The sequence below is a fragment of the Macrobrachium rosenbergii genome, chromosome 7, assembly GCF_040412425.1.
Source record: "Macrobrachium rosenbergii isolate ZJJX-2024 chromosome 7, ASM4041242v1, whole genome shotgun sequence".
Taxonomy (NCBI): domain Eukaryota; kingdom Metazoa; phylum Arthropoda; class Malacostraca; order Decapoda; family Palaemonidae; genus Macrobrachium; species Macrobrachium rosenbergii.
The window spans coordinates 9,419,322-9,442,500 of record NC_089747.1 but is presented as its reverse complement, the minus strand read 5'-3'; the positions used below and the strand labels follow the sequence as shown (position 1 = coordinate 9,442,500).

The following is a 23,179-nucleotide window of genomic DNA, read 5'->3' as shown; positions in this document are numbered from 1 at the left end:
ACCGCACGATATATTTTTGCACCCTTCCTAAAAAATAATTCTTTAATTGCCCATGAATATTTACTTTTTGGGGGGACGGGGAGACAGGGGCCATTATGTACATTCAAACTTTTATAGATGTTAATTTTCTCTCGTGGTTTGTAAGTGTCGAGAACTAATTGTTTTTTCTTCTTCTTCTTCTTCCTTTCTTTTAGGTGAGTGGGCACCCCGGAGACAATTTCTCGACTGGATTTGTTTTTGTAAGTAGTGAAATTGACTACGGCTTTGGTGATGGGGTGGCGGGTTGTTCCCATCTTTCCTTTGTTGTTTGTTATTGACACTTACTTTTTCTTCTAAATCGTAAAGGTTATAATTTATTCTTGATTTCTTTTGGGCTGATTTTCTTCGCGTTTGTCAAGGATGCTGTTTATGACGTGATGATTATAACTTCTTGATTTTTCTGAGGGGTAAGTTTTTATTCGTTTATATTGGTGATACGGTTTACAACGTGATAGGTATAATTCATGCTTGATTTCTTTGGAGTTATGACGTTAAAGACTTCATGGCTGTAATTCATTCTTGATAAACTGAAAGGCAGGTTGGTGTACTGGCAACAGAGACCATTACGTCATACTGGCTCGTGAGGATGAGAATGACGGTTGTGGCCTCATGAATAGTCAGATGTTTCCACCTTTAACCAAGCCTTCTCTAGCTTAGCCACTGGTTTGGCTACCTCTAGGCCTTCACTGTGCAAACTATTGTTAAACCAAATTTTCACTCTATTCTATGTCTTTATTAGCCGTTTCCAAGGCCAGAACTTAATGTGGTGCAAAGATTCCTGCAATTCACCCACTTCTCGGGTCTGTGTCCCCAAAATTTCCAAAAACCCTCTTGCAGATGTTTCACTTTTGCCCCATTTATGGTAAACCAAAATTTCACTAAATGTTTCACTTTTGCCCCCATTTATTTTCTTTTCATGCAGAGCCCCTTTTGGTTTTTCCGTTTACTTCAGATTCGCCATCTGGGGCCCTTATTGTGGCTATTTTCCTCAATCACTCGAAGAGACTTCTGGAGCCATTTCCTTAATTTCTTCTTTGCAATAAAAAAAGACATTTTGACTGTGCCTTCCCAACACCACTTCCCTTCTGGATTCTGGAAAATTTGGGTTGATTTTGCTGTAGTTTTAAACACAGGTGGCTGTTTCTAGTTAACTTCTAAAAGATGGATCACGTTAGACCAAGTTAAAATGACAAATAGAAGATAAACGTACCTTAAATATCTTTGACCATTGTCATCACGGAAGAAATAATCTCATGTTATAAACGGAGCCATTCGGTGCAGATAGAAAGGTCTAGGACAAGGTCACATTCAACAGTCTCGCATTTGCCACCATAACTGTATGCCTGTAGGAGAGCTTCCGGGAAATCAATTCCTTGGGTTTTGTGGTGACACCGACGTCACCACAGGAGTAATTTAACCTGCTTATATTCTTTACAAAGTAATAAATATATAAGCTATTCTGGTGCAGTCAGATCAGTTTTATCCACTTTTTTTATCGTTCCTCCACTGAAGTTTTAATAAGTTTAGCCAATGAGATCTCAGAGATTCACTGGACCGTGAAATAAGACCTATTGCGTTAATTAACACAATGTCATTGTTTTTTGCGAGCTTTACTTTTTTAGATTCATATTTCTTTTTCAGAAAACCAATATACTATCTACTTTTGGCACAACAAGAAAAATATTTCAATCTAGTAATTTTTTTTAGAGAAAAATAGATTAACACGAAATTTTCTTTAAATTTCACGAAGGAAAATTTTCAATGCATCTTAGTCAGCTGTACGTGAAACTGAAATTGTCTTAGCTGGAATATCATTGACCAAAACGAAGCTCTTACCCAGGTCTTTATCCTCGTTATCAGTCCTCGCTTATCCAGAATTTGTTGACTCTGTGGTTGTTTTCCCACACCCTATATTTATTTATTTATTTATTTATTTATTTATTTATTTATTTATTTATTTATTTATTTATTTATGTGTTATATTCCTTCCTTGATGTAACAAATTTCGGCACCCTTTATGCAATGGCGTAGCTGGCATTCCATCAGTGGGGGAGGGGGCCTGGGGGGGCCATGATATTTTTTGGGGATGCCAAAGAAAAGTACACAAAACTAATGCATCATTTCTGTAATTAGTAAAATATACTATTCTCGATTGTATATATCCATGTGAATGAAGGAAAATAATAGTATTAGTAAACCTGTATTTGAAATAATAGAGCTCAATTTTCAATACTGTAAGGGTTAAAATTTAGCTACAAAGGGAATTTCAACTGTGGGGGCCAGTGGGGGGTGGCAAGCATCTGACTGGGGGACCCGACGTCCCCCTCTGGCCCCCCCATAGCGACGCCACTGCTTTTATGTCATCTCAAACCTTTCTTCATGTTCTCGACTTGTAATAATATTTTCTCATGTACCCCATGCTGTACGATCTCAATGGCTTGCAGGTTTAAGCAAAACTTACCGTAGCAATTCCCGTTCGTAATTATGTCAGAAAATGACATGAATATCCATGTTAGTGGAACAGTCTTTCTGTTTTTCGTATAAGAGTAGAATAACCTGAACCTAAATAAGTTTTTGGGCGTAGATTTTACAGCAACGGAACGACTGCGTATCTAATATGAAAAAAGAATAATTCAGATGTCGTAGAATAGAAGGGAAATTTTATGGCAAAAAATTGCGTCAGTAGTGACTTTCTGTACATGTTTAGCTGTGGGAAAAATAAAGCGTAGTAAATATTTAATCATTTAGCAAATATTCTTACATGAAAAACTTTTGCATGTATTTTCTTATCATACGAATATTCAGGCAGGATCTTATGCAATGTGATTCAATAAAAAAAAAAAAACTGTTAGACCGTGTAATCTTAGCTTACGGGTGTAACTTTTTTTTCCTCTTGAATCACCGCTTTAGAGATTTTATGAATGAACCGACATAACTTTTCCACGATTTCGTTATTCCAGTAAAAGTTAACGATAAAAAAAAAAAAGCTGTTTGATAATAGTCCGGTAATTGTGTAAGATGATTGGTGATTTGTTCCACATAGTTGAGATCAGAAAATATGATCGCTTCGGGAGAATTCAGTTGGATGGGTGCCGTATAAAGCAATTTCCAACATGTGGACTCGACACGTGTGTGCAATGATTGTAGGGTCTTAAGGTTTGGGTATCACCTGCAGGCGTTGTTCACTCTTCTGGTTGCGTCAGACTATAGGCTTGTTAAATATGTCAAGCAAATTATTCTGAATGTTAGGCACTCATGTTTGAATAGGTCAAACAGGCCAGTCTTGATGTATCAAGCGTTTCATTGTATAACGGAGGACTTCGGAGCCCAGAGTAAATAGAGTACATTTTTAGAAGCTACTGGTCACTTTTTATCAGATACCCCAATACCCTCTCAACTTCTCGAATCTTCACACGTTTTGGACACGCTTGTCACCACAAAGACCAAGGTCTTGACAAAGATTCGGATCCAAATGCTAGATTTGTGAAGAAATTCCGATGTCTATAGCAGGGTTTGAACCCGTATCCGGAGAGGAGACTCCTCTCTTTACCTTGATTACAACCAGGACCCACTAAGACTTAGTGGGTCCTGTTTACAACGAGGTCACGTTGCCGACCTGGCCACGAGAAGGAGAGTTTGAATAAATAAGCCCCAAAAACCAAAATGATTTGGAAACTTGAATGTATCCAAGAATATGTTGGAGAACGATTACTCATGAGCTGTAATGACGCAGTTTATAGTTATTCAAGAAAATTGGTCATTATAAACCATAATAAAAGACCTAAGACCAGTATACAGGGACCTGATGGACCGAATGTAGGAGAAGAAAAGAGGACCTCCAAAAAATATATCTTGATGATGAGAACGAGGCCCAGGAGGTCATTCTTAATACGCCGAATAAGTCATTCCTCGATATGTCAGACACGACGCTTTTTGGCAGGACCACCATCATTGGCACTTTCGCCTCAGGCACTCCTAAAACAACCACTACGAAAAAAAAGTTTTTTTTAATTTTTTTCTTCTTTTTTGTTTTTTTTTTGCTCAGACCGACATCATTGAAAGGAAGCAGCCTAAGTGGGACCATTTCCAAGATTTCGTAAGCGATTTCTTCATATAAAGCCGCGCGTGCTTTGCATGCAGGCTCTCTCTCTCTCTCTCTCTCTCTCTCTCTCCCCTCTCTCTCTCTCTCTCAGTTCTCTCTCTCTTGTTCTCCCCTGAATGGCCTGATGGAATCAGGGCTGTTTTGCTTGTTCTGCGTTCTTCTTCTTCTTCATCATCTTGTTCTCACGAGGATGTGAATGTTTTCTGATTGATAGAATTTATTGTGGTTTTTGCTTATTTGGTTTTATATTTATTTGTATTCTAAATTTATCTTCTTCTATCTTATATCTTAATATATATATTCATATCTTACATTATATATATTTGCTATTCATTTAGATATTATATATATATATATATATGATTATATATATAATCTTTATTATCCATTCATTACAGACATAAGTAACTCTGTCTAGAAATTATTTGGTTTATATTTTTATTAAATATATTATATATATATATATATATATATATATATATATATATATATATATTTAATTTATTTAATTACTTGAACTCCTAACCATACTAACCTGATGATATTTTCAGAAAGTTTAAACAATGCGTAAAATCTATCAGTAATTGAATAGGAGTAGTAGAAGCAGTAGGACAATTAACATTTGTTAAACTTATCACACACACACACACACACACACACACACATATATGTATATATATATATATATATATATATATATATATATATATATATATATATATATATATATATATATATATATATATATATTTAGTAAATATAAATGATAATGATGTATATCATACCTGAGAGAGAGAGAGAGAGAGAGAGAGAGAGAGAGAGAGAGAGAGAGGTCCAGGCAATAAAAATAGCCAAAGATAATTTAAGAAAGAAAGAGAAAGCTGGGTAGCGGCGAGAACAGGCAGGGCATCCAGATGGCCACTTGCCAAGGAGGCGAACGTGGGATGCTGTGGCTGCGTTCAGTACCATGCCAAGGCTGGCGGAAGACTTTTTCGGGACACCCATAGTCGCGTTCATCACGCATATTATAATGACGGGGAACAGCTTTGCCCTTCTCATTTTGAGAGAAAGCGGTTCATTGTGGGATGCTCCGGCAGCGTTCAGTAAGAGGGTGATGTGAACGAAAGAAATTTACTGGATATTGGTTGTGTTCAGTAAGGCCATAACGGAAACGGAATGGTGTTTCGTTATCTGTCTTGGTTAGGGTAAGGGTATAAAGTAGTATTATAGTTCATGTCTATTTACCGTCTAGTTTCCCATTATTATTATTATTATTATTATTATTATTATTATTATTATTACTGGCAGGTACAGGACAAATATTTGGTTGTAGTAATAGCAACATGAAAGCGTTTTGCAAATTCTATATAATTTTCACACCATCACGATAACGGAACTCAGTTTGGTATTGGTATACGCAAAGATGACCTTTATAGTCATTATACTATTATTCCTACTTTAACAATTGGAAAACCTGCTGCGCTCTTAATGTATGATTATTTCTTCAGCCAATCCGGGAATTTCGTCTGTAAAGGTTTTTTTTTTTTTTGTAATTTGTATTTTTACAAATGTGGAGATCGCAAGATTTTTCTACGCAGAGTCCGGTCGAGATAAAGATAAATGACTTTAACCCGCATAGTCCAGTCGTGAGAGTATGACGTCACCTCACGTAGTCCGATCGATATGAAATTCATTGACCTTCTTGAGTCCCGTCGAGATGGTATAACTTTGCCCAACAATTCGAATGAGATGAAACTCTTCTGCTTCGCCTGAGCAGACCTTGATTAGCACCCTTTTGTGAAGCTGTAGTTTACAATCTCTCTCTCTCTCTCTCAATGGTTTTCATAAGGGCAGCCAAAAGCAGTAATTACAAGTGTCTTCTTAGACCTTGATTAGCACCCTTTTTTGAAGCTGCATGTTAATAATCTCTCTCTCTCTCTCTCTCTCTCTCTCTCTCTCTCTCTCTCTCTCTCTCTCTCTCTCTCTCTCTCTCTTAATGGCTTTCATAAAGGCAATCAAAAGTAGTAATTATAAGTGTCTTCTTAGATCTTGATTAGCACCCTTTTATGAAACTGCATGTTAATGATCTCTCTCTCTCTCTCTCTCTCTCTCTCTCTCTCTCTCTCTCTCATTGCTTTCATAAGGGCAATCGAAAGTAGTAATTACAGGTGTCTTCTTAGACCTTGATTAGCACCCTCTTAGGAAGCTGCCTGTTAATAATCTCTCTCTCTCTCTCTCTCTCTCTCTCTCTCTCTCTCTCTCTCTCTCTCTCTCTCTCATTGCTTTCATAAGGGCAATCGAAAGTAGTAATCACAAGTGTCCACTTAGATCTTTATTAGCACCCTTTTATGAAGCTGTAGTTTGTAATCTCTCTCTCTCTCTCTCTCTCTCTCTCTCTCTCTCTCTCTCTCTCTCTCTCTCTCTCTCTCTCTCTCGATGGGCTTTCATAAGGGCAATCAAAAGTAGTAATTACAAGTGTCCTCTTAGATCTTGATTAGCACCCTTTTATGTAATCTCTCTCTCTCTCTCTCTCTCTCTCTCTCTCTCTCTCTCTCTCTCTCTCTCTCTCATTACTTTTATAAGGGCAACGAAAAGTAGTAATTACAAGTGTCTTCTTAGACGTTGATTAGCACCCTTTTATGAAGTTTCATGTTAATAATATCGCTCTCTCTCTCCTCTCTCTCTCTCTCTCTCTCTCTCTCTCTCTCTCTCTCTCTCTCTCTCATTGCTTTCATAAATGCAATCGAAAGTAGTAATTGCAAGTGTCTTCTTAGACCTTGATTAGCACCCTTTTATGAAGCTGTAGTGTGTAATCTCTCTCTCTCTCTCTCTCTCTCTCTCTCTCTCTCTCTCTCTCTCTCTCTCTCTCTGGGCTTTCGTAAGGGCAATTATTGAAAGTGGCAGTTACAAGTGTGTTCTAAGACAGAAATAATCACTGCCTGACCCGACGCTGCAGACTTTCACTGGTGTTGTATACCTCTTTCCTACTTCGCCCCTTTTGCAGCGACGCAAATAGAACTGTTACCGACTGTGACAGAGGTAACGAGGTTGATGAAAATGAGAACTGTTAACCGACTGTGACAGCGATAACGAGGATGATGAAAATGATGACGAGCGAGAATATGACTTCATTGTTCGTCTGGTATTTGTGCTTCCTGTCTCTGGGATTTGTTCGAGGCGGTTAGAGTTTCCGTTGCCAGTAGTGATATTGGTATTTGCGTGCAAATCGCAAGTAAGATTTTTAGTTAAAGTTACGCTATTTAGTTGCTATTATTATAGAGCAGGTTCTCGAAAACTCGATTACACACATTATATATATATATATATATATATATATATATATATATATATATATATATATATATATATATATATATATATATATATATGTGTGTGTGTGTGTGTGTGTTTTTTTAATAGATATATTTACACTTACGTCAATTTAGTGACTTTGCTAGTCCATGGGTAAAAAATGACCAGATCATATGACTGACACTCTAAAAAGAACAAGTAAAATATGCGCCGAAGTTTCTTCGGCGCAATCGAGTTTTCTGTACAGCTGCCACAGCGCATAATCAAGGCCATCGAAAATAGATCTGTCTTTCGGTGGTCTCGGTATAATGCTGTATGAGCCGCGGCCCATGAAACATTAACCACGGCCTGATGGTGGCCTGTCCTATATAGTTGCCAGAAACACGATTATGGGTAACTTTAACCTTAAATCAAAATAAAAACTACTGAGGCTAGAGGGCTGCAATTTGGTATGCTTGATGATTGGAGGGTGGATGATCAGCATACCAATTTGCAGCCCTCTAGCCTCAGTAGTTTTTAAGATCTGAGGGCGGACAGAAAAAGTGCGGATGGGAAAGAGTGAGGACGGACAGACAAAGCCGGCACAGTAGTTTTCTTTTACGAAAAACTAAAAAGTAGGTATAATGCTGTTTCCCCAACTTATTATGTCCTATAGTTGTCTGAAACAATTAGAAGAATACATTTAAAATCGACAATAGGATATTTTATTTGAGAATACTGTTTATGGATGAACGTAAACCTACGATTTATTAGATTCTATTGATTGCTGAGCAAAAGTCAAAACACGAGTTATGTCTTCGCTTCAGTAGTAATTACTTCTCGTTAACTGTACAAATAGTGACGACTTTTGGACGGAATTAGTTGGAGCGCACAGCATGAGTAGTAATGATTGATGGAAATGTGGTAGTACTGTAGTAGTACTAGTAATAGTAGTATTCAAAACTGAACCGTATCCATAGCCAACATGACTTGGAATTTTTAGAGACAGCAAAAGTTTACTCGACAAAGAAAAATAAGTAATTCCTCCCAGCAATATATATATTCAGCATATATATATATATATATATATATATATATATATATATATATATATATATATATATATATATATATATATATATATACATATACACATAATACATTCATACATACATACATATATAGATACATATATATATATATATATATATATATATATATATATATATATATATATATATATATATAGATAGATGGATAGACAGATAAAAAAGAACGTCGTGTATGTACTTACGTGCACGTGGCCCCACTCGTATGCAAATCCACGAATATATGCAAACCTAGACACCACCGAAGCCCTTCAACGAGAGGCAGACACCACAGGCATTTCCAAGTCTATGAGGATATCTGGGCAGAATCGCCATTCAAAGACTGGCTAATTCCCTTTTCCTCATTCCTCGGGCGAGACGGAGAGGAACCGAAGACTTTGCCAAAATCCTCGTGTCGAGTTGGTTTCTCCCATCCATTTTTCCGTAGTGGAGGAAACGGGTTTGTTTTGTTTGTTTGTTTATGGAATGTAAGTTGTCATCAAGCCAAGCTCTGGGAGGTTTTTGGTCATTCAGCGTTCAAGGCAGTGAAATTAGGGAGTTGGAGTGGTTGGATAGCTAATAAAGAGATCCAGGATATAAAGGAGATAAAGCACGAGGGTCTGATGTTGGAAGTGGGAGAAAACCCCACAGTTCCTCTAAGGAGTTATAGTTAAAGAGGTTGCACAGCAAAATGAAGAAAGAAAGTGGGACTGGACTGAAATACATGGCTAAAAAGTGTGTGTGGCTGGGGGCTGAAGCAAACACCCTTGAGTAATGTCTACAGTGTACCACTCGAGGTGCGCTGACAGTACTAATCCTCCTGGGGATTGGGAAGGGTTAACCCCCTACAGTTTGCCTTGCGCGATACACTGTAGGCAATGCTCAACGCTCGAGGGAGCATTCATTCGGCTCCCAGTTGCGTTGCTTCCCGTCCTTTACTTGTCATCCGGTAATACTGATCTCTTCCCTCTTAGCTGGTCAACTTCTCTAACTTTGCCTGGTTCCAGTCTCTCCCAAGAAAAAATAATGATACAATAATCTTACATCCACAGCAGCTCTAATGAGGAAACGAGTAATAAATACCTGAACTCTCTTATTATTGATGTTAAACGAAGAAGAAGAAAAAAATTAAGAAGGCGCTCCTTGGGTCAAGGGCTCGCAACATTTGCGGCCCAGCGCCTCGTCCTTTCACTAACTCCGGGTTTCTTGAAGAATGAGAAAGAACTCGACTCCAACTGCCACTCCTCTTTCGCATTCCCCCAACTCCCTCAACGACCACTACGAGTATTATCGTAGTCATGCTCATCATCATCATCATCGTCATCATCGTCATCATCACTATCTATAAACCATTCATCACATTCCTTCCCAGCGCCGTCCTTGTCTCTTTCGGCTGGTCTTTCTGGTTTTGTGTTTACTTCGTTAAAAAGTTTCGTGTTCTTTTCCCTTCCAGCTTCCTCGCCGTCATCCTAGTCTCCTGTCCTGCTGCTGCATCCACTTTTTATCACTCGTTTTCTCTTCTTTGTTTTTATTTTCCATCCCTTTACTTTTCGTTCTGCCCGACTCTCTCGCACCTTTCCCGAATTCTTTCCCAAGCGTGTTCCGCTTTCCTTCCCGTCTTAAGAGCACTTATAAGTGAATCGAGCAAAAATGCGCCTTCAGATCATTTCCCAATTAAGGCAAAAGGAAATGGGGTAGCCCAGACATCGACATCGAGGAGGCAGAAATGCAAAAAGTGGAGGAAAGGAAATTATAGTGATCAGATGTGTTGCCAAGTCTTGACGTCTGAAACCACCAACAACAATCATTGTAAAGATTGAAAATAACAATGATTCTCTTATAAACATGATAGTTGAAGTCAAAGCACATCTGATCGACTTCAGCTGATGTACAGTATAGAAGCATGTGCCCTAATATAATTGCGAGTTTAAAAACAATTCGACAAATATGAAGGCGAAGTCAAGCAACGAAGTTCAGACCCAAAAATGAACAAAGACTTTTTTTTATTTTAATGTTTTCAACCTCCTTTGGCCCTAATCAGAATTTGCATTGCTAGCGGCGACGCGAGAGACACTCGGCAGCACGTTGCATTCACTTTATCTAAATTTATTCATGAAGTGTTTATGGATTATTCGCGCCCAGGGATCTTAAAAACTGGGAGCTCGACTCTCGACTTTGTTTACTTTCATCTTGCCTCGCCGATGTACTTGCGGCCGCTGCTGAGAGGTGGCGCTATCGGAACCATTTTCTTCGAATGACAATGTGCACTCGCAGGTGATCGCAAGGAAACTTTCTCCATTAGCAGTCCTGTTTGCGGTCAGGTAATTTCGACAAACTAGGCCGTTGAGATCGATAGGAAGAGAGATTCGACTGAATTGTCGGAAGAGATAAGGTTAGATTCTTGCGGGGGTTAATGACGAATTCTTCAAGGTGGAATTTCGCTGTGACAGGATGGCAGAGTTTGGATTCGAAAGAAAAACAATGGCTACGTCAAGTCTTTGATGTTGCGATTCTCTGCTTGCAACGATGCAGTTGATGGCAGTTGAGCTTGATATTTGATGAAAATTAATCAAACACGGCATCAGTTTTCGTATCCCAACTAAAATGATTAAGGCTCAACTTCCAGGTCCAGTAATCTTGAATTTTCGATAAAGAAATGAGTTAAGTCAAGTACGAATACATAAAACCTCTCAAATTTGTGGGACTATCGGGAATTTTAGGTACGAAGAAATAAAAACACCTAGACTTGCCGAGCTACTGAAAGCTTTAGATAAGTCTGCAGAATGTACTAAAAGCCCCGAGAGATAATGAGGACGATTATGTGTAAGATGATGAGTGATAATGATGATGAAGTCATGACACAATCCTCTGAAAATGACCAGCTTCCCGGATGCACTTACCGAGAGGTTGGCAATAGCCTTTCTCCTGCCACGGACTTCTCTTACTTCAACTGAACAAACAGATAAACGCTATCGAAAATTGCCTGCCTCTGATTTTATACCATTACTATCTCCAAAGTGTGTGTGATCTTGTTTTTAAATTTTCCCTTTCCATTTTATATTTTCTACCTGTATCGCACCTGTTCATCAACCCCATTTTTTAACCGAAGCCATAAAGGATCCCAGTTAATCTTAGATTCGGGTTGTCAGCTGTTAAGGGGTCATGCTCTACATGTAAATGGGGCCTGAACTGACGTTTAGATTACGCTTGGGAGATATCTGTGGGACACCTGCAGACCCTAACGTTATCTGGGGTTACTATTAAGGAGACTCGAGGTCATTCTCGCTCCCCTGTGATATTGAGGCGAAGAATACTCGAAGATCACTTTCGAGAGGCGTTGAAATCACTCTTAAGCCGATGTAGTGGTCCATTTCAACAGAGCCCGAGAGCCACTTCATATCATTCGAGTAACCCTTTTGAAACGACTCAAGGGTTCTCCTTTGAAAGGGATCGCTCCATTGGAGATCTGGCATTGCTCTTTTCACGGCTTAGATCCCGCTGCGGTGAGCGAGATAAGGCGACTAAGGATGTTTTCGAAACCGCTTTTAAACAATCCGCGAAGACCCTTTTTGCTTAGAAAGGCTACGTATGGGCGTTGGCATTGCTCCTTGATCTGAATTTCTCTCTCTCTCTCTCTCTCTCTCTCTCTCTCTCTCTCTCTCTCTCTCTCTCAACCCTTTACAAACAGAGTGGTCGACTTTTTCCATCCACAGTGGGTTTCCATGGCTGTTTTCACTTCTCTTTTATCTAGTATTTTTTTTCGATAGAAACTCGTGCAATGCACGGTGGAACCTGGCACTCAAGATTTCAACTATACCCTTTTGCATGTAATGAGATTTAGACAGCCATTTAAACAAATTTATTGCAGATACGACTGATTGAAACTATCCATCAATAGACGTGAGTTACTTATGTTAGACTATGAAAATTATATATATATATATATATATATATATATATATATATATATATATATATATATATACATACATATATATATATATATATATATATATATATATATATATATATATATATATATATATATATATATATATATGTATATACTATATACTGTATATGTATATATATATATATATATATATATATATATATATATATATATATATATATATATATATATATATACATACATACATACATACATACATACATACATACATACATACATACATACATACATACATATAACACATGATATAATTTAGCAATGAGTATTGTATTTGTATGTATGTACGTATGTATGCATATAGGTATTTCGCAAAAGCGGGTGATTAATGTTACCGTTATAAATGATTTAACATTACTAAAAGGTTCGTCACCAGTGTTGCTTTATGAAATTACAAAAAAAAAAAAGCGTAGGAATGATGTTCTAATATTAAAACAATAAATTCAACAATACAACGAATCAAACAGGAAGAGAGAGAATGACTTCTAGCCCATTGTTTAATATTAGATACAGAGGGCGATTTATGTTTCTCATCGTCTTCACAGTCAGGCGCGGATTATGCAGCATCCGCACAAGTCGCTTATTAGCACTGATCTTCCATGCTCAGTCGAATATTTGAGCGAATAATAGATTTAATCATTCCCACAACGTTGATTTTTTATTCTGTCACATTAACTTTGTAATAAGAGCAGTGATTTCCTTTCAGATAGGAAAGTATTTTCACGGTGAATATTTTGGGATCGCCTGTGTCAGGGGAATTAAAATTTCATATCTGAAAATGGCGATAAAAATGTATTCGCTTGACATTCCCCGAAAATGTTTGGGGGAGAGAATGGATCTGGAGTCATCTGTAAAAGCAACACTTCATCCCAGCTGTCTCTCTCTCTCTTTCTCTCTTCTCATCCTTCTTATCTTTCGGTTCGAGGCGCCCACTGAAAAGTGATGAGCCATCCGAAATTTTTTCTTCTTCCTCTTCTTCTTCTTTACGGTTACGTTGCTATTTCCTTTTGCCTTTTGTGTGGCATTACTTTCTCCGCTTCCTGATGCCAGGCTTTTGTCTTCTCCCCCTCTCCCTCTCCCTCTCCTTCTCCCTCTCTCTCTCTCTCTCCCTCTCTGACGACATTCTTCGTTTGGTTTCGGTGCGTCGGTTCGTCCTCGAGTTGTCACTGTTAAATAATAGTCTGGCGGACACTCCTTGGAAACGACCCAGTGACATTGGCAACAAAAGACGATCGCATCCTCGTGGAATATTTCGGTGAGATTTGGTCTCAAACTGCAAGGGATTATCGCGTCATGGAGCGAGACTGGGCAGTGACGTCAGCTAGTCGACCATCACCTCTGCGACCTCATGCTTTAACCCTTCACTCTGTTGTCTGTGTGTGTGAGTGTGTGTGTGTTTTTTTTAATTCCTTCTCTCTCGTTTTCACTCACTAACCTCAAACAGCAACCAGCTTATTTTCTTGTATATTATTCCTAAATTGGCGAGCCCTCGTCGCTATTTTAAAGCTGTTTTAGCTAACATCCTCTTTATATTTTCTTTTGTAACTGATTTCTGATTTTTTTTTCTTACTCCTTCTCTCTCGTTTTCACTCACTAACCTTAAACAGCAACCAGCTTATTTTCTTGTATTTATCCCTAAATAGGCGAGTCCTCGTCGCTATTTTAAAGCTGTTCCAGTCCATATCCTCTTTATATTTTCTTTTGTAACTGATTTCTGATTTTTTTTTTACTGATTCTCTCTCGTTTTCACTCACTAACCTCAAACAGCAACCAGCTTATTTTCTTGCATCTTATCCGTAAATTGGCGAGTCCTCGTCGCTATTTTGAAGCTGTTTTAGTTAACATCCTCTTTATATTTTCTTTTGTAACTGATTTCTGATTTTTTTTTTTTTTTAACAAAGCCCTACCCTGCTTCCCCCTCTAAGTCCAACGAACATCTTGCATTTCGTATCCTCTACATCTTTTCCTTTTTTATGGATGGGATTAGTGGGATGGGCCAGATTCCCTTGCTCTATGGATGGGCACTGATGGCTTTAGTGCTTTTTTCTCCTTCCAGTCCATTTTCTTTGTTGCTTCTTCTTAATGATCCCCCTCTCCATCCTTGCATATCTCTTTATCCCCATTGTCAGTGATTTGCAAGATAAGTATATTACAGGTAGGATGAGAAACATTTTTATTAATTTTTATTTTTTTTATTTTTACGGTCAATAAACAGAGAAGAATTGGGCATCAAGGGCTGTGCCCCCTTCACATGCTTTGTCAGACTCAGCATGTAATCTAAGTTGTCCATGGATGATTTCATATGCAATGTAAGTAATTCAAAATAGCACAATCTCAACCACTGCGCCGAAGAAACGGCCTTCACGAGCCCCACTCCATTAGGAGTGTCAATAGACGTAAATTACAATTTCCAGTTCCAAGATTTGAATCCTAATTTTTTTTTTTCCCGGTGAGGTCAGCCTTTCCCTTTTTCTTACCGTCCGACAGAGCCACCTGTAGTCGAAAGCCGACGTTAATATGTCCATGCCTTACCGACGACGCCACTCCTACTAAATAATGGGGAGCCGTTACACCGAAACACAATAATTACACGGTTTAGAGGACCATAGAGTGGGTTAACAATCAAAATAACAAGAGGGCTACATGGAAAGCCGTTAGGAAAGCCCTCTCCACCAGCCTCTCTCTCTCTCTCTCTCTCTCTCTCTCTCTCTCTCTCTGTAAAGGAAGAAGAAGAATAGCCTGCCAGATGTCGCAGCCTTGACCCGGCTCACACCTCGCACATGCGCACAGACGAGCGCACACGCGTGTACATAGATGAACAAACTAACTAGCACGTACATCCCTGACCAGTCCCTTGCCGTTGAGCATTCTATCCCATCAATACAAAACTCAATCCAAGGTCTTTTATTTTTTCTTCAGTCTTTCCTCTCTTGTCCTCCTCCTCCTCCTCCTCCTCCTCCTCCTCCTCTTGGCTCCTTAACGGCTATTTGTATTCATCTCAAGGCCCAAGAGACAGAATTCCCCTGTCTTCATATAAAGATCCGCATGTTTGTTGTGATGGCTTGGCAGGTTAGTCTCTATCTCTCTTCATCATCATCATCATCATCATCATCATCATCATCATCATCATCATCATCATCCTTGTTTGTTTCTGAAGGCCCTCAATCGTTTCCATCTGATGGGTCGGTTCTATCTGTCAGTGTTTTTAGTTTGAGGTTTGCTTTGAATCGTTGGGTCTCCTGTGTCATGTTGGTTTCTAATATACGTACGTCAATTTTAGTCTGTTATCGGATGCCTCTTTTCAAGTTGTCACATCTGCTCAGTTCTTGGGACAACTTACTGAAGCATCTTGTGGTCCATTTACTTAAGATTTTATTAGTAAATTCGAGGAAAGAACAAATCAGGTTGACATTCACACGTATCATTATTATTTTTGTCGAGTTGTCATGCGATATTTAGCTAATACGAAATTTCCTGTATTTCTTGACAGATCTCGAAGTGACCACGCCTAGATGACTTTCCTTTCTCTGCATTCTTTTTCTTCCATTTTAAGCGTATTAGAGAATATTTGTTCTGTTTTATTTGGAGACAAGTTCTATTATTTCTCTCTCCCTGATGGACATGAGTATACCGTTCTGTAATAGTTCCTCGTTGGGCGAGTCGGTAGAGTTGTGGGCTAGCACTCGCTAGGCCCGAGTTCGAGTCTCCGACAGGCTAATGAAGAATTTGAGGAATTTGTTTCTGGTGACAGAAATTCATTTCTCGCTATGATGTGGTTCGGATTACACAATAAGCTGTAGGTCCCGTTGCTAGGTAACCAATTGGTTCTTAGCCACGTAAAATAAATCTAATCCTTCGGGCCAGTCCTAGGAGAGCTGTTAATCAGCTCAGTGATCTGGTAAAACTAAGGTATGCTTAAATTTGTAATACACAAATTGCAGACCACAAGCACCTTTCATGTAAATAAAAATTATACATAGTTAAGAAAGCTACACCCTCGTCGTCAACACAGCTATTATAATCATCAACTGTTTCATCTAGCCTCAGGCATCCCTTACTTGTCTTCATCACCGAGCAGGATATTTCTGAATTCCATAAAAACAAGTAAAAAATGCCTCGAAGTTTCTCCGGCGCAATCGAGTTGTCTGTACATCGTATACTCAAGGCCACCGAAAATAGATCTATCTTTCAGTGGTCTCGATATAATGCTGTGTGAGCCGCGGCCCATGAAACTTTAACCACGGGCCGACGGTGCCCTATCTTATATAATTTCCAGAAGCACTATTATGGCTGACTTTATAACCTTAAATAAAATAAAAATTACTGAGGCTAGAAGGCCGCAATTTGGTATGTTTGATGATTGAAGGGTGGATGATCAACTTACCAATTTGCAGCCCTCTAGCCTCAATAGTTTTTAAGATCTGAGGGCAGACAGAAAAAAGTGCGGACGGACAGGCAAAGCCGGCACGATAATTTTCTTTTACAGAAAACTGTAAAAAAAAAAACTCATTCCTTGAAACAAACAAATATGAAAAATAAACCACGTTGTTTGTAATTCTGAATTCGTATTATATTTTATTTTATTTTATTTTATTTTACTTTATTTTACTCTGTTATTTTTAGTCGCGCCCGTTACTTCCCACCCCTTCGAAACCTTTTTAGTCGAGACTTTCCTCGAGTGTTTTCGTGCGATCATGTCGACATCCAGAAAATCATGTTTCATATGCCAGGTCATGTCTGTTTCTTCGGGCGGGATTCGGGTGTATCACACTTACAAAGCGATTCATTGAGGGCGAAATGGTCGGCTTGTGTCTCAGGGGCTGATGTGTCTGCGTTATTACTGACAATGTCATTCTGTCTGCGTTATTGCTGACGGTGTCATTCCGCCCCCCCTAAAGCTATGTCCGTCGTCTGTGATGTTCTTGTTGTTATTATTTTTTGTTTGTCATTCTTTTCAGTCTCTTTTTCGGTCCAGGGCCGCAGGGATTTTTGGGCGTGTATGTCAGTCTTTGAGTCTGAGGAACGCGCGCGCGCTCACGTACGTGGACGGATATATATATTATATATATATATATATATATATATATATATATATATATATATATATATATATATATATATATATATATATATATATAGTGTGTGTGTGTGTATGCATTCACTGTATGCGCAGGCATGTATGAATATATGTGAATAAGGTATCATGCACATTACAACATATGTATATAGAAACTAATGCACATTCATTAACAGAGCGTGCATGCCTGTACTGAGTACATTCATAAACTGCTACTTTTCGCGACACGCGCTGCTTCTGCAATTCATCACCAATTATTTGTTATTACTGTTATTTGGCTTTTCAGTTCGCGAATTTCTTTACCTGCAATTGCACATAAGTGTATACTTCGACCTCTGTTAGTTTCTGATAAAGCTACTTCTGTCGTGAAAATGCATGAAATTTAAAAATTTTTTAAACTCATGTATGTCTTATTCTTAAATACAATTTGCTCTATGTACCGTTCAAAACTAATTGTATCAATTTCTCCGTTAATGTGGGAGTAATGTAATGGGGATTACATGCCTAAATGTTCATCCTGTCTTGCGCAATGGATTGACTATTAATTACAACCACAGACAAATGGAAAAACAGCATGGATGAAAACATAGGCATAGGTCACTTGTGTTGTAGCTTCAGTACCTTTTAAAGGAAGACTGTATAGTCAAAAGCTAATGGACCTCTTCGCAAGAAAAGGCGAAGTAGTCGACGCCTTATCAAAGCTTTCCCTTTGAGGTTGCACTGTTTAGCTGTCCTGGTTTATCTTGCCTCTGAGAGATGCGGTTCAAACTAAAACAGAACTGCATAGTCCATGGCAACTACCAGTCTTCATGGATCTTGCATAGACGCGTGAACCAAAGGCTTTAAAGTGATAGTTTCTGGTTTAGAAGATGATCAATCAAAATCAATCGACCCTGCTCACACGGCATGGGCGATAATTGATGACATGGCCAAGTACTTGGGAGACAATAAGAAGCCACTGGATGTCTGATTCCCACAAAGGAAAGCCTGACTTAAATATTATAATCCCCTTCTTTGTACTTTGTGTTCTTAAACTCCATCTTTTTTTTCCTGCATTAGCCCTTTCTTCTCCCTCTTAATCGAGCTTCCCTCTGCACCTGGAACTTGTTCATCGCCCTCCTACGGTACGACTGACGAGTCCCGAAAACAGAAGAGAGCTTCTGGGTGTATCCCCAGAAGAGTGTACTGCGCCCTTTGTGATATCGTGCCGGAGACGCCCTTGCATCAAGGAGCTTATATGGCGACATAAAATATATACGAGAGAATGTCAAACGGCTTCTGTTTTCGCATAAATTCGCGTCCCTTGACCGAAGTCACTGTTGTCAAGCGGAGATTCCCCAGGAATGGAGGAGGAGGAGGAGGAGGAGGATGACAGGCGGTTGACTTGACAGATGCTTGATTGATAGATGGTTTAGTTGCTTGGTGATGATATTTCTGGTGTCTGGCTCCTGACAACTTTCAACTTTTCTTTTGGGTACTGTTAGGGTGTCAAAGGCATTCACGAAGCTCAGTTTCAGAAGACAATCCTGCAGATACGTTTCATAAGTTATCTGATTGATTGCTTGGTTTGTTTTTCGTTTTGCATGTGTGCGTGTACGTATGTATACGTGTGTGCGTGCGAGTCCAAACGCATTTCCTGTTTGTGTCAGTTTACGACCTAGAGTACGTTCTTATCTGTCCATCGTTCGTATCAGCCGCAATAAGTGCAGAACAAAAGTGGCTGAGCGATCCCTCTGCCAAGTCCCTGTCTAGAGGGAAATTAGTCGACTGCTTTCGCTGGGAAGTTTGGTTCTGGTTCTTGACTTGGCGCAGACTGAGGTCCAGGTGGAACCGGTGCCCAATTCGGCGGTTTCTGGCCTTACTTGATTCCTGTGTGCAGACGAAGGAATAAAAAGAGAGGGAGAATAAAAGAAGCAAGATTCAAAGTGACCTAGGAATTCTTCTTCTTCTTCTTCTTCTTCTTCGAAAGAAAGAAAGAAAGAAAGAAAGAAAGGAGAGAGAGGAATAAGGTATGATGAGGGAGGAATTCTTCTTTTTCTTAGAGAGAGAGAGAGAGAGAGAGAGAGAGAGAGAGGATTATAAGGAGGGGGGAATCCTTCTTCTTCTTCTTGAAGAAGAGAGAGAGAGAGAGAGAGAGAGAGAGAGAGAGAGAGAGAGAGAGAGAGACAGAGAGGTATGAAGGTCTTCTTCTTCTTCTTCTTCTTCTTCTTCTTCTTCTTCTTCTTCTTCTTCGAGAGAGAGAGAGAGAGAGAGAGAGAGAGAGAGAGAGAGAGAGAGAGAGGAATAAGGTATGAGGAGGGAGGAAGGGCCATGGAGAGTTGTCGTTGCGTCGAGGGCATGGTCCATAGAACGGGAGATTTTGGACTGGTGCCCTACTCACCATTCCGAGAAAATTGGCAACTTTCCCTTAATGGTGATATCTCTGAATCTACTTCTCTCTTCTTCTTTTTTTTATTTCAAAGAATCTGGAACTCGGTAACTCATCCCACTCTGTAAATGAATGTCTTTATTTTCATTTATTTTTTCCTTTATTCTTGGTATTTAAATGGAGTATAACAGGCCTAAATCTTCCCATTCTTTCCTGACCTTATATAGAGTTTATTTTCATCAAAAATTTTCTTTTAGTTTTAATATTTGAATTGAATATAATAGACCTATATCTTCCCAACCCATCCTGACTTTATATTGAGTTTATTTTCATCTAATTTTTATTTTTAGTTTTAATATTTAAATTGAGTATAATATCCCTATGTCTTCCCATTCTATCCTGACCTTACATTGAGTTTATTTTCATCTATATTTTACTTTTAGTCTTAATATTCAAGTGGAGTATAGGCCTAAGTCTTCCCATTCTATCCTGACCTTACATTGAGTTTATTTTCATCTATATTTTACTTTTAGTCTTAATATTTAAATGGAGCATAGACCTACGTCTTCCCATTCTAATCTGCCTTTACATTGAGTTTATCTTCACCTAATTTTTTCTTTTAGTCTTAATATTCAAATGGAGTATAGGCCTACTTCCCATTCTATCCTGACTACACTGAGTTTATCTTCATCTCATTTTTTCTTTTAGTTTTAGTAATTAAATGGAGTATAATATCCCTACGTCTTCCCATTCATATACTGACATTATATTGAGTTGAAGAATACTCGAGGTCTCAGCCAGATTAAACCAGCTAACTCTCTTTTTGGATGTTTTGTCATAGTGGACAAACAGGTTGTTAGCTCTTGCAATAACGTGGGTTTAAGATAGTCAGTTAAGGTTCACAACGTACGGCGAAAAGAAAACTCTAAACTTACGTAACAGTAACAGGACTAGATATTATCACATTTAACTGGTTTTTTTTATGGTTTTAAGATTTTTTATATATGTATATATATATTTATTTTGTCGTAAAATCATGGTTAGTTGCTAATTATTTTTCCTTTATTTTTCAGGTTGGTGTTTCTTCCCAAGGAATTTCAGACGCTCGTGGTAATGTACAGGGTTTATTCAGTATACACACGCATACATCATTCATACATACATATATATATATATATATATACATATATATATATATATATATATATATATATATATATATATATATATGTATATTATTTATTAAATTATATATAGATATATATGTACACTTGTGTGTGTTTATATATATGTATATATACATATATACATACACATATTATATATATTATTTATATATATATATATATATATATATATATATATATATATATATATATATATATATATATATATATATATATATATATAATATGCTTTAATCTTAAACGTGCAAAGGCAACGAAAAAACAGAGCGACTTCTCTCTCTCTCTCTCTCTCTCTCTCTCTCTCTCTCTCTCTCTGTAAAATGTTACGTCTAATTCCACGTAATATTCAGAGGGTGCCATCCAAGGTCACCACGGTTCCCTTTCACAACATTATGTCGCCATTCATCTTTTTGCACACGAAGGTTCGTGGTCAGTTTTGACGACCAGAAAGAAAGAAAATGAGAAAGAAAGAAAGAAAGAAACGTAGTCAACTTTACTCAACCGTACGAACGCTTAATAACACTCGTCCATCCATCCTGTCACCTGAGACGAGAACCGAAAGAAAAAAAAAAGGCCGAAATGTGTTCGTTTTTTAACGAGAAAATCGTTCTCGCAGCGGACCCTAATCGTGGTCTCTCCATATATGGCGATAAATCGGAGGTTAACGTCATTTTTCTTTTCTTTTGTATTCCGTCGGCCTCGTTAAACGTTATGTCATACGAGAGACCGAATTAAATGTGCCTGTCTTCTACATCTGGTCACTCGGACGAAGAAGGGCTGATGGGTGTTCAACTCTGCCGGCCAAATGTCAATAGCTTTGAAGGAGGTCAGTTCGGTTATTAATTGACTCCTAAATGGATGTATCAGCCTCCCTCTCAAATGCCGCCTCGCCTTTCTCCCGTGAGTAATGGGTTTACGAAAATGTAGTACGGTAGGCATAGTGAAATACTGACTTGATGTCTTCGTTGGGTTATATAACCTGTCATCACGGAGGGTTTTCCGCACGTCTGGGCGGCTAAGTGAACGCACCTAACAGGGGGTAAAAATACCGGCATTGCGCAAGAGACGTCTTGTACGATCACGACCACCGCCATTTCCTTACGGAGAATCGAAGAGGTGAATATCAAGGAAAGGAAAAATGGAATGAAGTAAGATGGGTTATTATCTTTTCTATCATGCATCAAGTAAAATAAAGAGTTAATAAGTAAGAAGAACGTTGCCTAATTAGAGGGGAGGGAGAATATACTGCTAGTTTCCCCTCCACGCACACACACATACACATACATACATACATTATTATATATATATATATATATATATATATATATATATATATATATATATATATATATATATATATATATATATATATATATGTGTGTGTGTGTAAGTACGTACGTATGTATGTATGTATGTATGCATGCATGCATGCGTGCCTATGTGTAGGTTAGTGCATGCACGTTTTATAGAGAGAGAGAGAGAGAGAGAGAGAGAGAGAGAGTGCATTCTTTCTCACACACGTGCAAGCGAGAGATAGTATGAGAAATACGTAGGCCCTATTATGTAACAGTGCCTGGAGGCACAGACACTTGCCTTCAAGTTGACCCCAATCTGACCTCATGCAACCAATCACAATCCGGTCATGCGATTCTCATGATTCTTGTCTCTCTTTCCTGACTTCGGCTTAGATTTTATCTTCACTTTTACGTGGGGGAATAGATGGGTTAAAGATTTCTTCTCCACCTTAGATTTTGGACGTTTAACATACGAACAAGCGAGATTGTGTTGAATTAGATTGTATAGAGTCGTCTCTTTTGTAGCGTATAAAAAATATCGGAGAATGTCCTCGTCCTCTCTCTCTCTCTCTCTCTCTCTCTCTCTCTCTCTCCTCTCCCTTAGATATTGGATATTTGACGTACGAACAGGCGAGATTGTGTTGATATTCAAATTGGACTGTATAGTCATCTCTTCTGTATTGTATAAAAAATATTGAAGAATATCCTCTTTCTCTCTCTCTCTCTCTCTCTCTCTCCACCTTAGATATTGGACATTTGACG

At 38.4% G+C, this 23,179-nt stretch overlaps 1 protein-coding gene across 6 annotated transcripts in view; it reads left to right on the top strand.

Moving 5' to 3' along the window:
• Positions 1-23,179, top strand: part of LOC136840104 (U-scoloptoxin(01)-Er1a-like) — an 85,886-nt gene that overhangs the window by 44,069 nt on the left and 18,638 nt on the right. For 4 of the 6 annotated variants that reach the window (XR_010853533.1, XM_067106494.1, XM_067106492.1 and 1 more), the window contains exon 2: positions 21,009-21,045. The exons of the other annotated variants lie outside the window; for them this stretch is intronic. The gene's annotated coding sequence lies outside the window, so the exon portion shown is untranslated. The remainder of the gene's footprint in view (positions 1-21,008; positions 21,046-23,179) is intronic. 6 annotated transcript variants of the gene reach the window in all.